General features: G+C 42.3%; 1 long non-coding RNA gene and 1 other non-coding gene across 2 annotated transcripts in view; one reads left to right on the top strand and one right to left on the bottom strand.

Moving 5' to 3' along the window:
• Window positions 1-27,611, bottom strand: part of LOC146208365 (uncharacterized) — a 590,053-nt gene that overhangs the window by 264,162 nt on the left and 298,280 nt on the right. The window lies entirely within an intron of this gene.
• Window positions 18,020-18,093, top strand: TRNAS-GGA (transfer RNA serine (anticodon GGA)). Its single transcript has one exon. It is a non-coding gene; the product is annotated as a tRNA-Ser (tRNA).

The following is a 27,611-nucleotide window of genomic DNA, read 5'->3' as shown; positions in this document are numbered from 1 at the left end:
AGTGGGTATGGTCCGCTGCTACTGCTGCTGCTGATGATGATGATGATCATGTAAGGATCACATTTGTCTGTTAGAAGCGAGAGTATATTGGATTAGAAGAAGACAAAAAAGAGGGCGGTTGCGTATGCTTAACGTGGAAATTCGACCGCTAGCTGGTGATAAGGAAAAACATTTTTCGCATACTTATACTGACATTTGTTTTATGAAGTGATACCTTAAACTGAACCTATTGCGAAAGGTTGCTTTCTTGGAGACGTGGGTTAGACTTTAAAAACACGTGAGTTGTATCGCACATGCTTGAACTCGAACCTATCTGTGAACTCGGTAACCTGAACTGAGTTTGCAGGCTTAAGTGCTCGTAACTGATTTTGCCCCTGCAAGTGCACAGTGCGGCTTTCGGAGACACTTCCAAGCACACACCCTTAAGGAAGGTGCGCTCCGAGCAAGTGAATGCTTGTACCTATCTTTATCCGGCGGTGAGCTTCTAGCCAACCATGTGCTTTAGCCAACCCAAAGCTCCTAAACATTTACCAGCGCTTTCTTACCCGTCGGTCCTTAAATCTGAAGAAGGTATTTTCTACGCTCTTCGTTGCCGTCCTTACAGAATGACAGTAGCAGTGATTACGAAATGAAGTGTCGATTGCATGGCAGTGTTTCTATCTGAGCAAATTTTTATTACTAAGAAGCGGCCGACAACGCAAAGAGAGCGACAAACTTCTCCCGCGGTTTAATGTATATATCTAGGCAGTTCCTTTCAAATTCTATACTGTACTAATTCAAACTAGCACACAGTTTAGTTCAGTTCCAAGAATTCGGCCAACTCGTTGATTCATCGAGCTCTGTAGTTTCGTTGAATAAACGAGGAAAAATGAAGCAGAGCAAGCATTCACGTATACAGCACCAAGAAATCAGAGTCAAAGCACTTGCTCACAAACCTACACCAGAGAATTTTTTAAGCATGTCTGAACGTTTTAAGAACGTTGCCTTTATTTTCTGCTTAGATCCACTCCTTCCTCACCTTTCGCAGATTTGCCTGGAGGAAACATCTTCTGGTTCCCTTAAGTATTTTCAGTCGTCCCCTTTTCTCTTTCTCTCTCGTTCTCTCTCTCTTCCCTTATGTTCCAAATCTTTCATGCCTGCAGCACTACAAAATAATCGCTTGCAAATTCGTTATCGATTTAATAAACCTTACAAACACCGCACTGGCGCTAATTGGCATTAGTGTGCAAACTTATTTCGTTTCGTATTTTGACAACATTGAATTAACACAGAGAAAGAGTGCGCGTTCGGCGGCATATGTAACGGAACTCACTGATTGGCTGGTGAAAAATTACGTCACCAAAGCAGAACTATTCTCATTGGCGGAGTGATGACACTAGCCCGGAAGTGATATGTATGTTATGTTGCATCTCATTCGCCTCCGTTTCGCAAACTCAACCGACATCTCCGAGGATACGTTAGACCAGCACCTAGATGACCTGAATAGATGGTGTCCAGTAATGTGAAGACAGACATGTAAATACCAACAAATACAGTCATGAAGGCCTGCCACAAAATCGCATGTAAAATAATTAATGATTTCTGATGTTATTGTTCTACAAAACCGCTACGTAGTTAGACGTCCCGGTTCCTCTTTTTGTTAGTCCTTGTGCCTTACACTTATAATGGCCGTGCTTGCGCAGTTACCCTGAAGTTTTAGCTGATAGCCGATAAAGATATTTTGTGAATGTTATAAACACTATCTTGCCTATATTGTCTAAGTAAAGACAGAATATATATCAATATATTTATCTTGACCTACTTCCTCATGCCAAGGAGCACGAAAAGGTTTTAATATTTTCTGTACTCCCTGGACACATCGGATGTGATAAAATACGTCCTATTCAACGCAAGGCAAAATGAGCGACTTCTTATTATAATTTATGTTGACATAATGATGGAGCGCTGATAAGATCACCGATACCCCTTTCTGTAACAAATAAACCCCTCCGATAGTTTTCACGCAGAAAAGCAGAAAGCTGCACAAAATGAATGATTACTCACATCATTTTATGGTTACAAACTGCCCGCATTTCACTAAACACAACGGGTGATTTTCATTTAAATATTTTCTATCTAAGCATTCGATGGTGTCTGTTTAAAAAACAAAATTTCAAAACTAGATTCCTTTTTAACGTGTGACGCCAAAAGCAACAACGCTAGTGCAATGAACACATTAGATTTTTTTTTTTTTCCTCTGCGGAGGCAGTGATGCAGAGCGACGGCAAATAAGTTGACCTACGCATTTCTAGCCCAGTACGCCACCTGCGGGTCGTACTTGAGGTTTCTTTATTTTTACAGCGCCAATCCGATCCCGTCCATATGTGACGCGGGGAGATGACAACCGGGGACGGCCGTGAATGTGAGCTGCGCCAGGCAGGAGATGACTCCCGACCGCCCAATCTTATTATGTGCCCCTGTCGTCCTCGGCCGCCCCAAAAGAGGTCGCCTCTGCTGTCAGTCTGCGCCGACCGCTTTCGACTGCAGTCGTGTTCCTGCTCGGAGCAGATTGCATGGAACCGGACGAGGCGGCCTAAAAAGCAAGCGTACACCCAGGGAGGCAAGCGAAGATGGCGTTGCTGCCACCAAGAACCGATTCAGAGTAGCTTCCACGCCCCACGCCTTTATTTATCCAGCAAAGAAGAAAGAAATAAATAGACGTACTCTGCGCCTGACGGCCGAATGTAGTGAGGTGGCAATGTGCACCACGCGGTATTTTGTGACGTTTCGAATCAGTGTCTTGAAAGCTGCGGGGAGAACATTTGTGTAGGTAGATAATACAAAAACGTGGAAATTATGCAATTTATGTTTTAATTATAAGCGGATAATGAACTAAAGTGCCATATATATATAAATATATATTTTTTTTATTTTAGGCCCAATATTATATTCAGAAATTTAAGGTAGACAGCATCAAAGGGGAATTTCTTTTTTTAAACGTCCACCTTCAAACATACAAATCAGAAAGCTCATTGAGCTAGTTTGCACACACTGCATATCATTAAACAGCGTCTTTGCATGAGGTATATATGCCACCAATATCACGTTATTGCACATCTACACCATAAAACGCACAAATGGCGTCTGTCTTTGATGCATAACAGTGCAAGCTATGGTATTTTATAAATTTGGAATGCATGTAAGCCAACTTAACGAGCTTTGATATTCATATTGTTACGTGGTGGCATGACAAGCGATGGAACACGGCGACACAACAGAAACAGAACGACGTGCTAACATGACGATGAAATATGCTTTAATGGCCAGCGGGCCTGGCGCGAGCGCTCCTCGCTGCGCCACTACTAGCTTCGTCATCTTCGTAGCGCTACCTGGGGCCACCGAGCGATCGTCCCGATCGATTGCTGGAAATCCATTGCATGAAGTGACGATGAACACAGACGCAGGATTAGGACATGAAACGCTGGACATCACAATGAATGCGAAGATGGGATGAATGCTTGCCCCGGAGCATCAGGTCCAATCTTCACCGTTTGCCGAAGGCCAAGGCTCATGGACACGCCGAACGGCTTGGACGGGGGTGCTGTCTTCGATCGAGTGGTCGTAAGGTCGCTTCGTCAAAGGGTCAGTCTGGTCGGCTTTTGGCTCTTCCAGGTCGTCATGTGTTGTGGTCAAGGCTGGGGACGGCGCTGAGGAGAGCGGCTGGTCGGGTCTGAGCACAAAGGGCTGGGGTAAAGCTGGGCGGCGATCTCCACGGGCTCTCGGCCGATGGACCCTGCGTACGGTTGGCTTCGACGGGGCAAGACGAGGATGGGAATGAACCGCACCTCCACCAAATATTACGTGGTAGCATGACAAGCGATGGAACACGGCGACACAACAGAAACAGAACGACGTGATGACATGAGGATGAAATATGCTTTAATGGCCAGCGGGCCTGGCGCGAGCGCTCCGCCCCGCGCCACTGCCAGCTTCGTCATCTTCGTAGCAATATTTTTGACGTTCGATATTGCGAGCGACATAGCCAATAAACAAAGTAAAAGATGTGTCTCCTTTGTTTTTGACGACCTTCGATATCACATATAATACTACCCCTTCGGATAAAAAAAGAATTATCTTTAATTTATTCAGGTAGCTATCGCAGCCTTTAGTCTGACTATATAACCAACTTGTACAACGCGCACCTACACGAACTGAAAGGACATGCCCATGATAATTTATGAAAATTTTAAAATACACATTTGTAAAATTCTGAGAAGGTTACCCAGCATACCAAATTCAAGCATGCACTGGTACAAAGGAAGAAGGCAGCACGTTTGTAAAAGACTAAGGAAAAAAAAAAGACTATTTTGCTCCCTGCTGTTTTCAAAAGAAAACCGCGCGTTTACGAGTAGTTAAGCGCGCAGGTTTCAAGAGGCCATTACTTTACTCCTGTCCCTCAGGACACTACTCTCTTAAGCCTAGAAGAGATAAGAATTATTTAGTGTGCTTTTCTTTACGCGATACGAAAGACCGTGCACTTGCCTGCGTTCTGCAGTAAGCCGTGTTTACATTCGTTCTTTCGACACACCGGTGCCCTTCACCGAGCCGAAAAGCTCGCAAATTGCGCCCGCGAAATATCTTCACGGGAATTCAAGGTGTTGCTCGCCACATCGGCTTTTCCCGGAACAAAAATGTCTGGCTAGATCGGGTGGCTTTGCTGAAAGGTGTGCATCCCCCAACTTTGTCGACATCTGCCATCGGTTCACGGTACTCTAATACGACACTTATTTGGAATACATTCCTCTAATTAGCTACAACTTGTTTTTCCGAAAGAAACACTCGCTAGTCCAAGTGCTGCGAGATAGCGTTATGCAAATTCTTGATTTCATTCATGAATCTGTAAATATTATCAAACTGCTTTCCAACCTGTGCATTGCTTTGTTAGTAACATGTGTGGTAAAGGTTTGTCGGCTCATTGCCGTGTTTGCAATTGCATACCCCTTCTCAAAAAAGTTTGATTTTAAAAGTGCACAAAAAACGGCTAACGCGTGAAACATTACAAGCTAAATGGATTGCTCTTTTGATAAATGAAGGCATAAGTAGCCCTTCTGTCGCCTTTTTGCCAAAGGAGATTGCGTATCTGGCTGATACGTCTTGCTAGCGCATGTTCTCTAGGCGCATGAGATATGCGGTGGTATAAAAACCATTCTTCCTTCCTTGAACAAATATTAGTTGGAAGTTAGCGCTGTGTGTGTCTTCTTTCTCTGTCCTTGTATTGGTGCTCTGCATTTGGTTCCATTTAATCATGTACCAACAAGGTCATGTATACCCTTCTGTATACTTGTTGTCCGCTAGGCCAGACCAAAAAAAGGTGCTCTACCCTCTGACCGGGTCTTGTCTTCGCATGAGGGGTAACAGTCGGAACGCTTATGTCACCTTGAGAATGTGAGGTAATTACAACACCATTTATACTATTTACAGTGCAATGCAATGCAATTCATAGCATCATAAATGTGCAGCACTGTGGAGCAAACAAAACCTTAAAGAAAACATAGTAAATGAGTTTGCAGGTTACACAGAAAATTCTCAGTGAATAAAGTTGTTATTTTGTTTTTAATTTAAACAGAATAATATTCAAATCGAACAAGTGGCGTGTCATGTAAAAAAAAAACACAACACATACAAAAATGGTGAACAGGCGCTTTGAAGCCAAGTCGGGGTAAGGCTGTATTTTCAGCATTTAAATGCGGGCGGTATGTTCTATGTATATGCAGCGTCTACAGGCTCTCGATATGGATATGTATAAGAGAAAGTTAAAATTTTCGAACAGGATTCAGTTAGTGCTGCGCTTCAGGCGAAAAAGATTCTGAGAGAAATTCGATTTTCTTGCGTCCAGCTTGGAGCACACGGGTGGTTGAAAACTTTCTGCGGAACCATTTCACCTCTGGTGGTTTCCCGAGAGCTCTCTTCAATTGCGCTTGAACAGATGGTCTTCACAGTGTGCAACGTATCCGCAGAAAGTGCAGCCGTGCTAGCTGAAGCTCAAGGCGTACCCATGGCCGTCGTCACTTCGTGGAATTGCTGCTCGAAATCGAGGAACCTCGTGCGTTGCACAATGGTCGGCAAACATTTTCCTAATCTTTTATTTTTGTTTGTTCTCTTGTTTTTGTCTAGTAATGGCCTGCAGAAAACTTTCCTTCTCACTTACGATTCAGCTCTCACTTCTTCGTCGCTGCTTGCTATAAACGGATGTCTCCCACGTGCTGTATTTCCGTTATTTTTTATCGTTGATTGTTACCCATATTTGTTTTTATTTGTCTAACCAGTTTTGTATACATGCGCGAACAACTTAAACTTCTTACTAAATGTCATTACTGACGTCACTTTTTGTAACTACTAATATTTGAAGACCAAAATTTAAAAAAAAATACTTGTTAAAGTCTGCGATAACAAATACCAGGTCATAGACTTAGGTATCTTAAACTTTTTCGAGCATTTGCAGCAGCTACGCATGTCCAGTACACAACGTGCCCTACCGTAAAAAAAAATCCTACTGCTGTGAAACTACAATGTTTAGTCTTACGAGGTATTATGCAAAAACTAATTTTTTCAAAGATTTGTACTATAAGTTTTCGTCTAAGTAAGAACTGCGCAACCAAGCTTCGATGCGCAGTTCTTATCCACTTTTTTTACATTTCTTTCTGTTTCATCACACTCGCAATATCTTTAAATTTTTTTTATGCATACGTCTAATTTATTTTCTTCCAGAGCAAAATCATTTGCGTAACTCTGAGAAAAAAAAATCTCTTTGTTCGAGTGCCTCCCAGCGCGTCGTTTTCTACGTCGCGAAAACTTAAAGGAACGCGTTTTCGGACCATTAATCAGAATCCTTTTTTTTTTTCTTCTCTTTTTGCATTGCTTCGCAGTTTAAAATGCATTAATCGTCCCAGCCAAGTGCTCGGATTCCGCCTTCGCGGGGCTTTTACGACTCGAGAACATCATTTCAATACAAAGAATAACGGCCGAATAAGCTTCATAGCAGAGGCCCCCTGCTGCCATGTTCTACGACCAATCAATTCTGCCGAACCAGATTCCACATTAAGATTCCATAATTCGGAACTCAACTTTATTTTCTTTCTTTGTTCCTGGTTTTAAACAACGGAGGGAGAAGTTATTTTAAATGAAATTTCTCTCACAGCCAGGTAGCGCTTTGGTGATTTTACATCACTGAAAAGAATGCTTGCTCTGTTTTGTCATTGATACAAAAATCCACTCCCGCGGTCTCAGCGCACATTAAAACGGTAAAAATAACCGTTATGCTAGGCGCGCGTTCGTAGTGAACATGACTTCCTTTAGCACCTTTAATTTACATTTTTCACATTTTCAGTCATTCCACTGTTCAGAACAAAAGTTTTAAATACTGAATTTATCAGAGCGAGGCGACTAAAGAAAAGCAATATTTCACTCAGCAACGCCAATGAAATATCGAACTTACTTCCCAACAGAGCCGCTTCTCTTTTTGATGGATTCTTAAGTCGTTAAATGCGCAATACTTTACTGCCTCTTAGCTTCAAAAGCATTCCACCCGCGTTAAAATTCATTGTTCTAGACTGCATGGTGTCAGGAGCTAATAAAAAGTTCGGCTCTTTTTGTTGCTCGCGTTAAGGGATTTTTCACACGAATTTCGGAGTCAAAACAAATGTCGACGGTGCGTGGAGGGGAGCGAAGAGCACCTAGAAGAAGGAGCGCTTTTTGTCTCTTGTCTTTGCTCTTCGATTGGGACAAATTCCCGGGATGTAGTACGTCTTGACCGCACTTCCATAAAAAAAAAAAAAAAAAAAAAAAGGGCACAGTCTCAGCGGACACCGACACAATGGAGCGAACTACAACGGCGTTGTTGTCGTTATTCATCCGAAACACAATGGCGCTGACAGTCACTGTTGTTCGTCGCGGTTTCTCTCCTCCGTGCGCACAGCAGTGCGGGCTGTTTCGTTCATTATGGATAAGCAGTGGCTATTCCCCCCTGCTAATCTAGGCCGCGGTTCCTGAATGTAACTGTCCTAAAAAGTAAAACTTCAAGAAGGATACAGTTGTAAAAGAAGCTGGCTATTTTTACCTTCGTCTGTGTGGCTCCCTACGTTGCCTTAGGCTCTCTTTTATTGTTTTGGTGAGCGACGGCAGCAAGAACTTCGTGAAGAGTCTCATGCTTAAGTCAGTTACAACTGTCGTGAGCAGTCTCATAAGAGAAGAAAAGCTTTAAGGTTGTTGTTTACTTTAGCTAGAATTTCTATTTCCTTCCCCATTTTCCTGCCCATCATACGTCGTCTCTTTCCCTCCTTCTACCTTCTCCCAGTTTCCTTGTCCCTATCCCTCTTCTCTATAAGTGAATGAGGATATTTCCTTCTTCATCGTGGCGCCTGCCAATCGAGGCATCGGACGGACGAACGAGCAGTTGGTTTTTCTGACATGGGGTTCTAATAAATAGATTACAATTAGAGTGGCCACCTCAGCTCTGCCTTAGTCGGGAGAGTTTTGGGGGCACCAGTACGCGGATCCTCGTACGCGCACATCGCCACTCGCATAATCCCTAACGCCTTAATATGTCTCACTAGAACAGTCATAGCTCCCACTTTGCGTGGAAGACAGGCCGACATATGTATATCCGCTTTAACCAAGCCGTTCTCAGCTCGTGCCAAGCCAGCTTTGTCACTTGGTCTCGCGACGTCACCTGACACCGACGCAGACAGCGCTGACCTCGGATTTTATGAAGAACGTACAATTTAACGCTGTCGCATTATATTAGTTACCCACTGTGACAGCTCACAACGCCCGTAAGATGAAGGTATTGGATCGTTATAGACTTCGAGGGCACTACAATGGAGCTGAAAGATAACAAGATTCAGCGAAATGATATTTGTATTTGCTCGGTTTGTATAATTGGTTTAACGTCTACAAAGCAACCAAAGTTATGAGGGGGGCCGTCTCGTAAAGCTCGCTAAATTATCATTTCCTTCTGGTCTTTAAAATGCACTGACACCGAACACTCCGCGGCCGCCTTGTCTTTTCTTATTCTTTTTGCTTTTCACCTCCATCGAAAACCGACAGCCGCGACCGAACTCCAACCAGCGCCATTGGTATAAACAATCGAGCACCCTTACCACTTACCCACCGCGGTGCAGCTAAACAAAACGAGTAGCGTTAACAAAAGACTAGCTTTATTGGCGTTCAGTTAATTATAAGCCTATTGTGCGGTATTATCAGACAGGGTTATCAAAATATTCGTTGGAACTGTGTTACTTTCTGGTGTGTGCGAAAATTGTGTTCGATCTTCACTCAGTTTTGGCCTGCGCTTGCACACAGTAGGTAAGACCACAGCAGAAAATCGATTGTACGCGTTTTTCAAAATCGATAGCAGGAACTCACAAACGCCTCAAGGGGAACTTCCGAATACACTGATCGTTATGGTTTAATATTACGACATGAAAAAAAAAGCTGACTTCATTATCGACTTCCATTTCGACATGTGTCTGTGTAGAAGTGGGTATGAAAACTGATGCCGTTTGCCTCAATAATTTCAGCTTTTTCTTCCACTAACATTCATACAACGCTTTATATTCGTTTTTTAAAAGTTTCTTATGATCATTTTTATGTGCAATTGGATAACAAACATGATAAATTTTCAATGGAGCGGGCGTATCTTCATGAAAAGACGGTAATATGTCAGCTCAATAAACAGCCGGGTGGTTATGCGCTTGATAGTTTATGTGCTGATTGTTGTATCTTTTAATCCCTTTCTGCGTGATTCGCCACAAATACTAATTAATTTTCTAATATGAATACACTGCACTGAAGCACTGAAAGTCTCTTCCTTTGATTTATATTAGATGCTAAATCACTCTCAACGTGAAATGAGGTCTTGGTGATTCTAGTGTCACCTGCACTCAACACTCTCGTTAGTTATTAACTTTTCTTGCATTTTAAATACCCCATTTTTTCTCTGTGGCAAGTCATGTTAGTATTACACTGTTCATTAGCAGACACCGAATTTGGTTACCTGATTTACTGATTAATTATAAAGCATAGTCGAAGTCAAAGTACGGTTGTAATTAGTACCAATAATTCGAAATGAGCTCAAAATACCCAGGCAAAGCTATTATGAAGCAATACTTCAAGCGGTGAATTGAAGGGTGGTACGATGTATTTACCCCCTTCCTTGTCCCGTGCGCACACTAACTCTTATCTATCTCGGTTCATGAATTACTGCAATACTTAAGCTCCTTGAAAACTATTTCTAGGCCATATAATCATTGTGCTCCGCTGTAATGTATCCCTCAGGTAACATCTCCGGTGCATTTTTTTTGGCAGCCAAGCTGTGAAAGTAAGGTAGTGGTCACACGTACATCTCCGCTAAAGCACCGTGCGCCCTAGCTAATACAAAATACCGTTCATCCCTCCTTCCTCGCCCTGGTCAGGAAAATAGAGCTCATGTACCTCGAAATTATGCAAAGAAACTTATTGTATGGTTGTTATTTCCTGCTGACAAACACGAGCAGCCCATGCGAGACATCTGTTAATATGACCATTATGAGACAGTCCCCGCAGGGCTACAGGAAATGATTAGCGTGAGTGGTGTTTTAGTAAAAAGCATACCTACCAGAAAAAAAAAAATACAAGCGCATCGTGTGGAAGGTTTCGCATTAAGCGCTACTTCACACAGTGCAAATAGGACTCCGGGAAGACTTTATGTCCTTATTGTTTTCGCATCATCAATCCGTGCTTGTTATGTTGAAGAGAATGAAAAACGGCGAGCGAGAAACTGACTCCCGTGTTTTTAATCACGTGGAAAGCATCTCTAGCTCTGCTGGTTTTCTCAGGTTCGCTCGCCAGACGCTCGCTACGCGAATGGTGTGTGGTAGCAGCTACCTCGCTTGCCCTATATATTGTAGATACGGCTGTCCCTCTCGGAGTAATTGGTAACGCGAACCAGCTGTTCACTAGGTAGAGAGTGCGGGAAACCCGAGAACGAAGAGACTGCAGCCCTGCTCCAACACCACTGTTTACGACCGTGTATTAGCACTGGGCTACTCCACTCGCCATACTCCGTTGGCTTTTACTTGATGAAGGCGAACTTGGAGTTTGGAATGCGGTGCTACTATCAAACGTAAACAAAGCAGCGCTACTGCTATCCACCAGTAGAAGAATACGGCTCCACTGAAATGCAAAACTTTTTATAGGGATGACGTTCCGTTAACAAGGTCGATCGCGTTGGGTTAGCATGCGTAGGGTGGGCATTAAGCTGAGCTTTTATTTGTTGCTTATGGGGTAGAAGTTTGCCCCGGGGCTAAGTGAGCACCTCAGATTGTCGGAATCTACCCTGTCCTGGACTTTTTTTTTTTTTTTAAACATTTCGCTCTTCAAAGATCTGCACTCCGGGCTCGAATTTTTAGCAAGACTCACAGAGAAACCAACTTTGCGAAATACTCGGGAATTCGTTCCCTATAAAAGAATACTATATTCAAAACACAGTAGTCTGCAGTACGAAGGATTACCGCAATGTTAGAAGAAATATCGAATAAATACTGGGCAGAAATTCCATAACCGGCCTCGCAATGTTATCTGAAACGCACGGACATCCCCATTCATGGCAGAGAGAATAGCAAGTACGCAGACCTAGATGGCGCTGCTTGCTTTCAAAATCTAAAAATCCCTCTTGCTAGTATCGATCCTTGTATAGCTTTCCGGAGCTGCAACATTTTTTTTTAAACATAGATTAAATTCAAAGTTGCCGCCGGCTTTTAGTACCTAAATAATTAACGCTGCATATATTACGGACACGCAATCCTGCGTAATGTGCTACCCGATAGAAGTTTAACAGCATTTGCAACGGCTGCAGTGTCGTTTGTCTACATGTGATTTCTGAACCAGAAATTATATTTGGGTCTCAAGCCAACTGTTTTAATTGCTTGCAAATTGCGTCAACACGTGCTGAACTTGCAAACGACACAGAAGCACAAGCAGAGAAGTACACGGGACAGTGCTGCCCCGTGTACTTCGTTTTTTTTAGTTTTCTGTGTCTTTCGCTGGTTCAATATGTTAGATTCGCACCATCTAGCCTAAATGGTCACTATGCGTAAACACACTTGCCAGCTTGCTTGTTTAGAATCGCATTGACTAGCGAGCAAACCCAAGATCCTATTTATGTTCTAATCTGTTACATTTTTTCTGTGATATGAAAACACAAGAAATGCTAAATTTGGAACCATCGACACCCGTCCAGTACGTTGTTATTCTTCATTCCGTTAATTATTTTAGTTAATTAATAAATGCCCGTTATATTCACTTAATGATGCATCTAAGCCCTGAACGAAATTATAAGCATGCACGTGAGGAGAAGAATAAACTAATTCATATGTGAACGGGATTCATGGAGGCTGAAAAGATGAAACTCTAGATGCAAATGGAAAACTTGTTCTTGTGAAGTGTGATGCTAAAAACCCCGTAACAATACGAAGTTTACGAGTGTCGAGGACATGCAAAAGCATGAGGGACGCTTTTTCACGATTAGAACGCTCGATTCTCTAAGCTTTGTTTTCTTGAGAGGGGCGGTATGAAAATAAAAATGTTTGTAAACAGCAGCGTCGTTGTTATCTCGCATCTTTTGGCGGCCGGTATTTCGTGACGAACGCAAGAAACGGGCTCTTACCTACACAAAATCAATACGGGTATTTTATCTTTAAACCCCTCCTACAAGACGGATTTTTAAGTATTGCATAATTTTAAATAATATGACAGCACGATCATGCTACTGGCAGCACTTTTGAAATCGAGCTGTTTTTTCAACGCTGAAGTTTTCTTGAAACCATATATTTCAGCTACCCTAATCAGTTAAAAGAGGGTATCATTCAACACCCAATATTCAGTGCATTTAAAAAGCTGATAATTTAGACGTTTAAAAGCTTACTCCAAAGTGTACTGCACATGTTTGTTTAACCCGGTTTTGGCGCTCTAACAAAGTTGAGGTATGTGGGAACTCAACAGTGGGCAAGGGATGACGCTTGACAACGTCGTCCGGCTCCTCGTACGTCATTGAAGTGTTTTAGGTCTTTGCAACTAGGGCCCCCTGGGTGTCGCTACATTGGCTATATTGCTCGCTGGGCTGTTGTGTGCGCGTGAAGTCAGCACGCTGGAAACGGCAGCGAAACCGGTTAGCAACAGCTCAGAAAGGAGGCGTTTTTACATCCTCCTCGCCCGATTCAAACGTCTATAGCCTAGCTCGATCGCTGTTCCGCTACTGTAATCGGCTACCGTGATCCGCTACCGCGAGCCACTAGCGCACGCGCGCTCGAATCGGTCCATATGCAACAGGCATACCACCACTAATCATGTGGCGCCATCTGGCGCCCTCATAGCAGTCTGCGCGCGCGCAGTACACCCCTCAGAAACTTAACGGCAATGGATAGTATACATCGCGCTATGGTATAAGTATTTATTATTTTCTCACCTTCGCTGCCACTATCTCCCCCACGCTGGTTGAAGATTTGTCGACTTTTTTTTTTTTTCAGTCGGAAGTTAGTTTTCTTCCGAGCCAATGTTATAACCGTCTCCTAAATTGTTTTTTTTTTTTTTTTTTTGACGCCGCCGTGTGTAGGCAAACGTACGATGATAAGCCCGAATCGAGTTGTTTATTGGCAGCACCGCCTTCTGCAGAGACACGATTTATTGATCCTGACTGATGTAGAGTATGCAGCAAGAACCCCCAAATATTTCTCTATGTTGCCACAATCAAGGAAGTCTATCCACATTAAGTATAAACATGTGTATTTAATAGCAGCGACTGTAGAAGTCGTACGCACTTGGTGAATGTCGGTCTAATCGTATATTTTATCTTAAATATCTCATAAAACTCCTCATAAGTGATTTCTGTTTTCTCTGGTGCTATGTTCAACTAATACAAAATTTTAATTGTAATTATTCCAGACTTATTCAGTCAGTTCTCTTCTCTCGAGGCAAAGATGAATGGTCTTAAGAGCATGAAACCAACATAATCAGGCCCGATGATAATGTTCTGATTGGTGCTATTTCGCACGAAAACAATGGAATACGACATGACATTTTTGGTAAACAGTTCATGGCTGCACGAAGACTAGGAAAGAGCATTGAGCCTTCCCCTAAACGAAAACTGACGTCCTGTTTTTTATTCTACCTAACTAATACTTCAAGTTATAATTAAAGAAGTAAATAAACTATAAAATATCTTCCATGCTTCTTCACGCTCATCATATATGCTTATAAGGTTCAAGTCTATGAGAATTGTGTGTAATATTGATGACTGCTTATTGATTCAGAGGTGCATGCGACGTTCTCGGTCGAAACAGATTTCGTCTTAAACGTTAATGGCCATACAGAAGGTAGGCCGCTATATAATAAAAAGAGAGCCCTTGAGATAAACTATGTTCAGACTAAGACTTCACTTCCTCTAATAAAACATACAGTAAGCAGCACAATTTTATTCTGTTGTTGCACAAAAACACTATTAACTCTCTATAATAGGTATGGTATGTTTACCCAGACTGTTTACCTTAGTTAACCTAAAGTCCCCGTAGGATCTTTCTTTTCTCCCGAGTTGAATGTTACCAAGTTAGCTACGTTGACCAATGCTGCATCTAAGTTCTTTACATTTAGCGTTTACCTTCGACCTCTTTTGTGGGTATAAAGGAAAATTTCGAAGTTTCGAAGCTCTCCGTCCTCATGAAGAAGCCACTGTAAACAAGCTAGGTCTGTGCTTAGGAATAACAGCCGAGCCTCACTTCTTGAACGAAGGTTGAAAGATAAGCTGCTTGGAAAAGAAAAGGGGGCTCAACCCTCAAGTTTAGCGCAGGGTCCCGCCGCTCTAGATATTCCATTTCTTGGCGATATTTTCGCGTCCTTTGGAAGCGTGCGTGGAGCTTCTGTCTCGAGACGTGTCCGGAAGTTTCACGAAGAACGGGGCGAACTCAGCGTGGTATTAAAATTTTCGAGACGCACGAAATGGCTGTAGCTGTTGCAAAGTTTGAAAGGAAGTTAAGTTTTATTAACTCTGCACGCCTCTGCTTCTGAAGGAAAGAAGCCTCGCCCGTGTTCTGGCCAGGGGTTAGGTGTCTTTCACTTTCCCCAACAGATTGCGGCTGCTGTTGTCTCGAGATTATTTCTTCTTCTGATATTTGCAGAAGTTCGACTATAGGCTTAAAATATATACCAATATTGGATGTGCTGACCTGTTTGTTTTCTTCTTGGCTGCGCAGTATTTGTTCTTCTGTTTTCGTAGCCAAGGTGAACTTTGTTCAGCTGTGGATTTGTGTAGACAATTTCATTAAAGCTCTTAAAATGCCTTTAATAGTATGCAGCACAGGCTCACTGAAATAGCTATATTAACTAAATGGCACCTTTCTACCTAGATAGTTTTGTTCTACTTTCACGGAGAGATTTCAGTAGAAGCAGGATTTTTAGATAGTGCATGCTCCATTTAAGAAAGGCTGTCGGGCAGGAATGCCTTCGGTTTAAAGATGTATAACTGAATGCTGCTGGCAGCTGAACTATTCACGCGATATTTCAATCCAGAAGAACCTTCCGTGTGTCTTACATTTAAAGAAATGCACCATCACGATTACAAACAAAACGATCTGTCGAAGCTGCCTCTTTTTGCACGGCGCTCTTGTGAAAGGAACAAAGGTTATGACGATAATAGACCGCCTAGGTTTGAACACTTCTTCCCGAATATTTAATGAAAAGTTTATTCTTCGGTTCTGAAGGCCCAACCAGGCAAATCAAAGGCAGAACATGTGCTTCTTTATTCTCTTTAATATCGATTTTCGTCGCGGCGAGCCCGCCATGAGCAAAGCAGGATGACGGATAAATGCATGCAGTGATGCTAGAATGCACGTTTAAATGCGTTGTTGTTGTTGTTGTTGTTGTTTTGTTCCTGCATTGCGCAGGAAGTTCTGACGCATTTGTTTGCTCGAGACTTTGTAAGCAGCCGGAGCAACCGTTCCTAGCGTCATAACTAGCTTGAAAAATAAAATCAGAAATAAGTTTGTGTACCAACAATCAGAATACCCCCTAATGCAAAATTTGAGCCTAGCTCGTCAGCTATTTCAGTTTTGCGATATTCTGAGATTAAGCATTTGAGAGAGACATGTTTTAAAACGCATGCAATTTTTAAACACATGCCTAACCATCCTTCAACTAACACTCCCATCTTTTGCTAGTTTTTGATTGCTATAAACAAGGCACTGGTACGACTACAGCCAGTGCCGTTGTTCTGTTATGTCCGCCTCACCTCGAGCGGAGCGTGGCCGACATCGGGAAAAGTTTGTTCTGTGCGAACATTTTGTGCGCACGCTTGTGCTGACGCTTTTGCGAACGCACCAGCGTTAGCACTCTCTTTCCAAAAACATAAACGGTCCAATGGCGTCGGCAGTTTGAAGCTTCAGAGCTTCGAAAGTTCAAGACCAGGAAGCTGGCAGATGGCAGGTGGCATTTGGCTAGTTACAAGGCCAGGCACTGATGTATCGGCAGATCATTTTCTTCACTGCCGTTCTAGAGTCACACAACACTGTAGTGCATCCGGGGTCGGAAACGGCCAAGGCGATGGCCACCTCCTCCGCCCGGTGCGCTTCTCGAGTCCGGACGCTCACCGCGGTCTTCGTTGCACCCGTCGATGCCTCGACAACCACCGCCGCGTATGCGTCGGTGTTCCCTCGATACTCCGCCGCGTCCACGTAGGCGGCGCCTTCTTCTCTGGCGTGGAGGTCTACGAGAGCCCTGGCCCTCGCCAACCTCCGCTCCCTGTTGTGCTCGGGACTTCGTGAAAAAAAACAAACAAAAAAAAAACAAGGAGTCACTATTAGTGAGATTCATGTTGCATATAAGCACTATTTTACTTCTCTACTGCTTGCTACATGATTATGCTAATGCCTACGTAAAGATATGACACCCAATATTAACGCCCATTTCTTAACTACTTGCTGCGCTCTCGAAGTTTACTCTCAAGTAACTTGCATCAATTGGCACGTCAAGTAGCTGTGTCTCCTTTTTTTTTTTCTTTCCATAAAAGAAAAAAAAAAAAGGAGACACAGCTACTTGACGTGCCAATTGATGCAAGTTACTTGAGAGTAAACTTCGAGAGCGCAGCAAGTAGTTAAGAAATGGGCGTTAATATTGGGTGTCATATCTTTACGTAGGCATTAGCATAATCATGTAGCAAGCAGTAGAGAAGTGAAATAGTGCTTATATGCAACATGAATCTCACTAATAGTGACTCCTTGTTTTTTTTGTTTGTTTTTTTCACGTGCACCAAACGCAGCGTTTTGCTTGTACTCAGTCATACCAACAGTTCGGCGTAAATATATTAGCGTTGATGTTGTGCCTGGCTTTATTAAACTAGCTAGGTGTTATACGTTAGCTAGGAATTTGAAGCACGTCATTCTTGCAATGTACAGCTAGAAGCAAAGTGAAAGGGAACACGGGAACTTGTGGCTTCCGCGTTTTGCAAAGCGCTGCCACCAACACAAGACGAGAATGGGTGGCAGCAAAGGTATGATCGAAAAGAGCAGCCGACGAAGCTTACTTTGGATGCGTCTTTACTACTGTTTATAATCTGTAGATGACAGCGCATTTGAAAGCGTGGAGGCCACGCGCTCCCATATTCCCTTTCATATTGATTCTAGCTGTACCTATTTAGTGTATAATAAGCTGTCACTGTAATATACGCTAAAACATTAGGTTAGCTCAGTTGGTAGAGCGACTGCCCCGGAAAGGCGGTGGTGCCGCTTTCGATTCCCGGATCAGGACGAATTTTTCTTTAACTACGAAGTTTCTGAGAAATCTGTATAGCTTTCCTTTGTAGCCGTATGGCTGCGCTTGGGTGGATGCAATGAGTAAATACTCCCTTATTACAAATCTACTCCACCTTGGGGGATTCCCCTAAATATTTGACCAACAATATTCCCACTTCGAGTTATAGATCAATTCGCTCTCGCCCTACCATCTGATCTGCTTACCGTCCTGGTTAGCTCAGTTGGTAGAGCGACTGCCCCGGAAAGGCGGTGGTGCCGGGTTCGATTCCCGGATCAGGACGAATTTTTCTTTAACTACGAAGTTTCTGGGAAAGCTGTATAGCTTTCCTTTGTAGCCGTATGGCTGTGCTTGGGTGGATGCAATGAGTAATTACTCCCTTATTATAAAACATTAGGAACGTGCAAACAGCTTTTTAAAAACTAAACACGAAACAATTTGGATAGATTTCCTAGCAACATGAGCACAAAGAGTGCAGTTAAAAACTAATTGAATGTCAATTGAATAGTGAAAGAAATAAACTGAATGCGAATCAATTTTTGGTATGAAAATTTACAACTTGTAGGAAAACGAATATTCACACAAAACTTCAGAGCTCTAAGGGCGGCTCTTTAAGAGGCAGATTTAAAGCTGCACCGATGAAGGGCAGCGATTGGCGCTAGTCGGTTCGCTGTGAAACACGAAAGTAGCGCAAACGAAACGATGACAAAGACGGCGAAAGCACGCCACGAAAGACAAACACAACTCAGCGCGTTTGTTTGTCTTTGTACCTTAGTCGTCTTTCTGTTTGCGTTACTCTCGTGTTTCGCAAAGCTGTACCTCCCCTGTTGACAGACGCCATTCTGGTCTCCATGGGGGGGGGGGGGGGGGGGGGTGCACAAAATGATTACGGTATATTAACAGCGACTCTCACGTCATTCATGCGGCAATAAATACCTTTTGCTACAGATTCCATCTGCGAACAGGCAAAACTTAGGAAGAGATGGCGATATATATGATAACTGACGAGCGCGTTCACTATTTGTATATTTATTCAAATAGCTCACGAGCTCTCTTTGCATTGAGGTATTGTGTGAGAACGAAATGTAACAATGTGACAGCAAATACAACGAATAAAGGGAAATGTTACATAACGGTTAGCAGGAAGTATTCAGTACAAAACACTAAAAGCAAGGGGTCAGTTATGCAAAGCTTAAAGCATGGTTGCATGGAACACAACTCACATATGAGTTGAAGCTAACAGGAAAGCAGTTATGTGGATTTTATACGATGTTGAAAGTTACTTTTTCTAATGGCGTATAGATAAAAAAGATTGACCAATTATGTCGGTTGTCATATCTCTGAATGCTGCAATATCGCTGATATTAGTAACGTTTCCAGGAATTTTATTCAAATATCTTGTGGCACGTGGAAGGGCCGACAACTTATATGCTTTGGTACGATCAATACTGCGCGTGAAGCTATTGTCATTGTGAAGGTGATGAAAGGTACGGTATGATTGAACAAGACTTTATGGAATAAACAAATAACCGTGACTGTTAGACGTGATTCTAAACATGGAAGAGATAGCGATAACTTAATTTTAGTAAATCTAGAATGACAGTTATGATCGCAAGGTTCTGAACAAATTCAAGACAATGTATTAATTAAGCTTGATGAGGTGACCAGATGGGCGCAGAAAATTCAAGTTTTGGATGGACAAATGCCTGATAAGGTTGTTTTCGAGTGGCAAAAGGCGCAGCGTGAAGATTACGTTTTAGATATTCGAGGGTACGTGAAGCATTTCCTGTGATTTTATTATTGGCAACATCATAATTGACTATAGCGTTCACTAAAACTGGCTTAATCACACAAGAAACAAAACCTTAGCGAGTTAATGCATCATTTAATAACTAAGAAGCAACACCGCGAAGATGTCATCGTGGCGCTGTTTTTTTTTTCATATTTTTTCACTGACCTAAGCATTTGAAGCCATTCAATCCTAAATACCAGGGGCGTAAGAATGGGCGAAAATGTTTGAATAACAAATCTAATATCCTTCAATACTTTTCGCAAACGAACAAAGCAGTGCATATTCTAAGTTATTCGAAACAAATCAATAAGTTATCGACTTTTCAAAAGCGTTTCGGATAGTTGGCACCAAGCTCGAATAAGACACACAGCATTTTTCTTCTACGTCTATTCCTAAAGCGCGGCCCGTACGCATGCTATGAAGGGTGCAGCTTAGCGCTTTGCGATGCGGTCCATTCGCGTGGCGTTCGTAGGGCTCGCTCATCCCCTCAGGTACTGCACGAATGTGGCTGGGCCCAAGCAAGTTGAGCTAACCAATCCAATCCTAGATGCAAGCTTTCAGAGTCCACGGATTTCGCCCGTCACATGTAATGAGCTGTGCGCTAGGATAAATTCTCTGTCAAGAGCAAAATATTTAAGAGGATGAGCTGTTATCCGCCCGTTTGGTGGTCGCACTTATTGGTGTCGTTGGCGGCATATCCGAGGTTAAAAAAAGTCATCAAAAGCCGCGAGCCAAACATATTCACGAGCCAAAAAAAATTCTTGCAAGAATTAATAGAAGGAAGAGCCATAATGTCTGTTCCACTCACTCGTGACTCTTTTTTTTTTTTGTTTTCCGGAAAAAAACATTTTGCCTCGTTAGAAAAACTAAGATGAGTTTGTAACTGCGAGCACATATATACAAGCATCTCTCAAATTATTTTCTTACATTATCTCAAAAACGCCTTATACCTCTTCTGAAAATTTTCATTACAGAGTTTCATAATCGGTCTTAGAATATGTTTTTCTGTGTGTGTAGTATGACGATACGAGAGCTAATATATGGTCATTTTCTAAAGGCACTACAACAGCGACAGTAACAACTTTGTGTTTTGAATAACCTCCTATATTGGACACCGAAGCGTCGCGGATTTTAACACCTATGGCTGTAATTTCATATATAACCGCACTCTGAAACGACGCCGCTCTTAGATGCTCAAATGTTTCGTTGAACGCTTGCACAGGCTTCGAATATTCGTAAACATATGCGCATACAATTTGATTCGTGTCCCTCACACTTCATCAAGTAGCAAAGTTACATTTTTCGGATTCAATTCGGATTGTAAAAAGTACTATTCGCTCACTCTTATTGAAGACCATATGTGTCACCTTTTCGAACGACAGTACATAAAAGGTCTCCCTTAACGACGCTGCTTCTCCTCATACAAAGCGTCGCAGTAAGACCCTGTGTGGCGTGGGTCCCGCTCAGAAACTATTAGTGCGTGCTCCACTGAAACTTCAAAAACTTATATTCGGCCAACGAATCTAATAGACAAATATTCGATTCGTACTCACCTATAAGCAGCCCTGCGGAGTGCACTAGCTTTAGTAAAGCGTGCCCTGTGGATATTTATCTGTACTCTGGAAAGAATTAAAGAATTTGGCACTCTACGCTCAGTTAATTTTCTCTGAGTATTTATGTGGGTTGATATAGCTTTCTGTTGCGGCTTGCGATATGATATCCCCTCAGCAAGGAGCGTTTCTGTGTTATGTACAACATGCTACACTTATGGTCGCCTGCAGCATTTAATTGATATTTCCACGTGTAGCCTGCGCACCTGTCTTGTCTGTGTTGTGATGAGGGCTCACAGAGGCTCTATTTACCCTTTAGACATGTTTATTTTATGAATTGTGACAGATGCGCTGGTGCCGATGCGCGAAAGTGTACCATCAAGTAAGGCTTCAACATATAACCCACATTGTTGGACTATTTGAGAAATACTTAGCTCCAATAGACCTGCTGTTAACATTGTGTTGCGCAAATGAGGAGGCGTAAATAGGAAACTGGAGCACGTTATTTATTTCATTTTGAATGTCAATCTGGTTCGAACGAACGCTGAAGTGTCCGACGCATACCTTATGAGATCATTCAGCTTTGCTTCGGAGACTGTTTTAAAGAGTATTTCGCCTTGAAATATTACGCAGCAAATAAAGTCCTTCTTAATATTTTATTATACATAAGCTGTTAACGTAAAGTCGGTAAAAAAGCTAAGCGCAGTGGCGTCATTCCATGAATGAACATGGGAGAAAGCGAGCTGTGCGAGTTGCAAATCCTTATTTCGACGTTAGACAATTCGAAGCCCATTGCCAGTAATATTTTTTTTAAATTAAAAAGGAAACTGCGCTAACTTTTCATGGTACCTGCTTCCAATTCGCAATACACTCTTATTCCTTAAAATATTAAATGAAATTAGGTAATTTTAGGTAAAACATTCTAATGATAACACTCTCTCACGAACGCAATGCCCGCCTTTCTGTATAATGTAGTTGCAAATACCAAACCGACATATCCCTTTAAAGTTTTAAAACAAAAATTAATCACCGGACTTGACTGGCTAACCTGCCCTCATCTCAAAGTTCTAAGAGTACATGGAACATGTGTCCCAGAGTTTTTATTAGCGAGCTCTTGTGTTCTTTTCCTCCCCTTCTATTTATTCTTGTCCCAATAAGGAACGTTAACATGTACGGCCGCTCTGCAGTTCACACAAATTATGAGCGCGAGACATTAATCACTTCACGACATAGGGACATAGACTTCACACACTAAGCAGGCATGCTCGAGAAGACAACACAAGAAAGCTAATCAATCTTAAGGCAGGCAACGCTACGTCACGATGCGGCTAGGCATCTCATGTCAGTAAGCGCCTTTGAACACTCACTTTTATTTCAGTTCTTTCTGGCGTAGTTACACTATTAGCAAATTACATGCCTTCTGTCACTCACTACAAACAGCTTTTGAAAAAGCAATAAAAGAAAAAAAAAACAGTAAGACGGAAACTGTATCGTACGTCCGTTTCTCGAAGCTTCTCTGCTCGCTGTAAATCATCTCGACAAAACAACAAATACATACACTCTGCGAACTTCACAAGCTAATGGGGATTTTGTTGTTGCCGAGACCTGATCGTTGGCAGCTAGAGAAAACACATACAAAAACAAGGGAAATAAAATTCGCCAAGTAGAAGGGTAGAGGCTTATTCTGGTGTTTTCGCACGCGCAAACGTCGGGCCGAATATGGCGCTCCATAAATCCACAACCACGCCATTTGCCGTTGACATTCGCGACGCAGACCGCGGCAGAAGCGGCGCCGGCCGATTAAGTACGGGCGAGAGCTTTCATGCATTATAGTCAGGCCGCAAAAAGTCCCGCCTCGATAGACCAGATCTCGTTACGCGCTCGCTCCTCGTTCGGTCGCGCGCAGCTTTGACTGGCGGTGGAGCGAATCCCTTCAGCGTCGACCGCATATGGGCCGCGCTGGCAGCGGAGCTTTGGCTAAAGCTGGCTGCATCGGCTTTTCGCGGGGCTCCACGGACTCGCGTAAACTGAGCAGCTCAGGGCCGTTCGGCTGGCTTGGAGAGGCCCTTGGGATCGGATATAATTTAGGGCGGCTGATGGCAAGTGACACGTTCCCCCAGCGAGAGTAGGGATAAAATTACAAGAAAAATAAACATGCACGACGATGTAGATGCGCTGAAAACGTGACATAAAATGGAGCATAGAGAGGGGAGAAGAAAACGACGGCGCACGCGTAGCGCTGACACCTCTCACTCATCAACGGAGCGGTTAATTAGGAGAACAACTCTGAGCGTGCCCTTGAAAACTTTGCGAAAGATGAAAAAAGCGCAAGTTGTGAAGTCACCTGACCTAATTAAAACCAAGGTTCCTAGTTTGGTACCACCATTACTTTGATGGCATTCGGATTTTATTTTTTTAACCGGTTGTTTGGGTTCAATGCATAACCGAGTACTTGTAAGCGCAAAATGACTAATCCGCAGGTTGCTTGTGAAGCAGCTTCATATGCACAGCTGCATAGCAACGCTATGCCATTTGCCGAGGTAACAGAAAATCCACCAGTATGGCGCTACGGTCGTGCACATATGGTGACGTCATCATATAGAATATAAGCGGGGTTCTCAACACATGCGCTCTTTTTCGCCCCCGGTGTACACCCCGAGCGTTTAAACATCCCAGCGCAGCGAGGAACACGATACCCTTTTTTTCATCTAGCTGCACAAAGCCAAGCACTAGGAGAGCAAAACGGCTTTTGCACTATTTCAGAAGTTAAGCAAATATTTTCTTACTTTTTTTTTAATTGTTCCTTCATAAGACATAGCGTAGTTGTTTTCTTTCGTTTAGGAGCACCCGTTAGACAATGAATTTCAGACCTCGGATGCAAGTTGACAAATCGGGGAATTTTCACGGCATTAATCAGTGCTAATCAGCGTTAATAAGTATTGGCAAAAACACCATTACGCGAGACTGCGTACTTCTCCTTTCCTTCCCGTACTGTGGCCGTACTGTAGGTCGTTTTTGGAAACATTTATTATGTCAGCGGAAAATAGTCTCATTAACCTTATTATTTATGATTATGCTAATGCTGATTGTGATGGCCTGAACAACGAGTTTGAAATGTTTTGTCATTCCTTTTTGCAGAACTATAAATGTTCTACTGTCTCTAAAAACTGGACTACATTTCGAGATGAACTCAAAAGACTACAAGAAAAATATATAAAGAAAAAGTGGATTCACATTACAAATGATCAGCCATGGTTCTCAAGAGATATAAAACGTTCCCTAAATAAAAAGAAACGGTTGTACAGCAAAGCTTCACGTAGTCAGACTGACGCTGACTGGTCAGAATATTTAGATTTTGCAAGGGTATGCAAACAAGAAATTGAGAAGGCCAAAGACAACTTTTATAACACTGATATGCCAAACTTTTTGCGTACCAATCCACAAAAATTTTGGAGGGTCATTTCACCTGCGTCTTCGAGGGAACTTCCGAACCTTAAACATGATTCTGGTATTTATTTAGAGCCCGAGGAAGTTGCATGCGAACTCAATGATTACTTTTGTAGTGTTTATCAGGACGAATCAACCACATGTTCACCTAGCTTAAGTCCTCATACTACAAACCTCATGCCTAGCATTACCATAAACACAGGAGGTGTCCTTAAAGCGATTGAACGGTTGCCATCGTCCTGCAGCCCTGGGCCTGATAATATCACTGCTAAGCTGCTAAAGATTACAAAACTCAATTCGGCACAAATTCTTGCTTGCATTTTTCAGCAATCGCTTGATGAAGCACACGTTCCAGATGACTGGAAAATAGCCTACGTAGTTCCCGTGTATAAGACAGGCGATAGGAATAGTAAAAGTAATTATAGGCCCATATCTCTTACATCTATAGCGTGCAAATTACTTGAGCATATTCTATCTTCCCAAATGATGAATTTTCTCATCAGTGAGGATATACTTTTTGCTAACCAGCATGGTTTTCAGCGTGGGCGGTCGTGTGAAACCCAGCTTTTTGAGCTAACTACAGACATCCACTACAGTTTACACAATTTAGAACAGATAGATGCCATATTTATTGATTTCGAAAGAGCCTTTGATCGCGTAGCACATAAACGATTATTACTTAAAATGAGGCACATTAACATTAATAGCACAGTGGTTAATTGGGTTGAGGAATATTTGAGCAATAGGCGACAGGCCGTTAAAATAGAGCATGCCCTATCTTCATTTCAGGTAATAAAATCCGGTGTACCCCAGGGTTCCGTCTTAGGGCCCACATTATTCCTGATCTACATAAATGATATCTCTCTTAACATTACTTTTTCGCTCAGATTGTTTGCAGATGATTGCGTTATTTATCGCTCTGTGACTAACCTCACCGAATGTTTACAACTAGAAAATGACCTACAACGCCTAATCAAATGGCGCTCTGAATGGCAGATGACTATGTATATTAAAAAAACTAAACTTGTTCGTTTCACAACACGTAATCAAGCAATTTACTACACTTATAAGATTGATAACCTAGCCATTGAGAACACATCCAGTCACAAGTACTTAGGAGTATACCTGTCAGCCAACCTGTCTTGGAACACACACATTGACAACATATTAGGGAACTCTTACAAAACCCTGGGTTTCATGCGACGGTCATTACGTCATTGCAACAAAGACACTAAACTTCTTGTTTATAACACAATCGTACGGCCGAAACTCGAATATGCCTCGATTATCTGGAATCCTCATCAATCATACCTAATAGCTAAACTTGAATCTCTGCAAAACAAAGCTGCGCGTTTTATTGCATGCAATTATTCCTCGTATTCTAGCATTTCTTTAATTAAGCGAGAGTTAGGTCTCCGGCTTTTAGAGATCAGGCGAAAGATTAATCGCCTAATATTTTTCCACAAGCTTTACTATAACCCTTCAAATTACAGCATCGAGAAAATAAAACCGGCCACTCAAATCTTTCCTCGCCGCGACCATGATCACAAAGTGGAGCCTTCTTTTGCGCGAACAAATTTGTTACAGTATTCATTCCTTCATCTCTCAATTAGTGAATGGAACGATCTAAATAAAAATATTGTTTGCCTCACGAACCATGAAAAATTTAGAGAAGCCTTGGAAACGATGTTCCCTGCTTAGTCGGAAATGTTTAATAAATTGAGAACTACGCCTGTTTTATAGTTTTTACGCTCGTTTATTTTTGTTTTTCTCTGATTTGTGCTCGTGTTGCCATTGATCTACGTATGTAATATTGTTTGTAATTGTTTGTTAGTTCTGTATATCTCTTTTTCTCATTTTTTTGTTGTTAACATGTGATGACACTATGAAACGTTTGTACAATGTTATTATGACTTCACCCCCCCTATGTAATGCCCACTTGGGCCTTTAGGGTAATTAAATGAAATGAAATGAAATGAAATATGCATTTCGACACACCTTGAATATTTCCGAACAACTGCTTAGTGCCTATGTTTATGGTGAACATAATCTGAACCGTGATCCTCTTCAAAGCGATGGGCTTTGCCGTAGAGAACCGGTTACACATTCGTAATAAACAATATATCGACACAGGCTCAGGTAAGGAACGAACTTCTGAGTGTTTTCTGTATACTTATTTTATGTTCCTAACAACTGACGCAAAGTTACTACTACTTTCCTCACTCTGAGCCAAACATTGCTTCTCGCGAGCCAGGCCATTGAAAGCGCGTTCCAGTTAGTAGTTGTAGAAGGTGTATAGGAACGTCGTTCTTGATGTGGCATCAACTCAAATAGCAGTGACGCGAGCGAGCACCAAATTTGGTGCGCCAACCACACTAGGCCAACAGTGGCCGATATATTTAACAGAGTCACCACCATTTTATTTCACAGAACTGTACATTGCTTTACAGGGAAGGAAAGGTGCTGTATATGCCATATTTCTGGGTCGACATCTGAATTATGCTGTAAGCGAAGGAGGGAAAGTGGGAGCCAAGGAAAGAGAAAAAGAGGTGCTGTAGTGGATTTCGAATAATTTAGACCACCTGGGGATCTTTATCGTACACTGACATCGTGTGCATTTGCGTTTCTCCTTCAAAACGTAGCGCAGTGGTCGAATTCGAAATCAGATGCTAGTGATGTGAAGTCAGTGCATTTTTTTCGTTCTTCTTTTCCTTTCAGCATTGTTGACATTCGGTTCAGCAATGCTGAACCCCTCTACGTACTTTTTATTATTTCTTTAGCGTTGTCAGACACTTAGAGTTGATGTAGACTATCGCATAAAATGAGGTCCGGCAGGGCTGCCAAGAACATTTTGTATTTAATCTACGTGATGAAAACTGCGAATTCTAGCAGTCGTTGTACTCTATTAGAAAGCACCCCGTGTCATCAACAGTAACCCCAAAAGATTGCACTAAGCGCTGCAACCACTAGGTTCTTATTAAAAGTCTCTCCCTTTTAATATTCTTGCAACT

The sequence above is a fragment of the Amblyomma maculatum genome, chromosome 1 (assembly GCF_055883805.1).
Source record: "Amblyomma maculatum isolate TAMU_Amacu chromosome 1, ASM5588380v1, whole genome shotgun sequence".
Taxonomy (NCBI): Eukaryota; Metazoa; Arthropoda; class Arachnida; order Ixodida; family Ixodidae; genus Amblyomma; species Amblyomma maculatum.
Note: the sequence above shows the minus strand (reverse complement) of the source record. Positions and strands in the feature narration are given on the sequence as shown.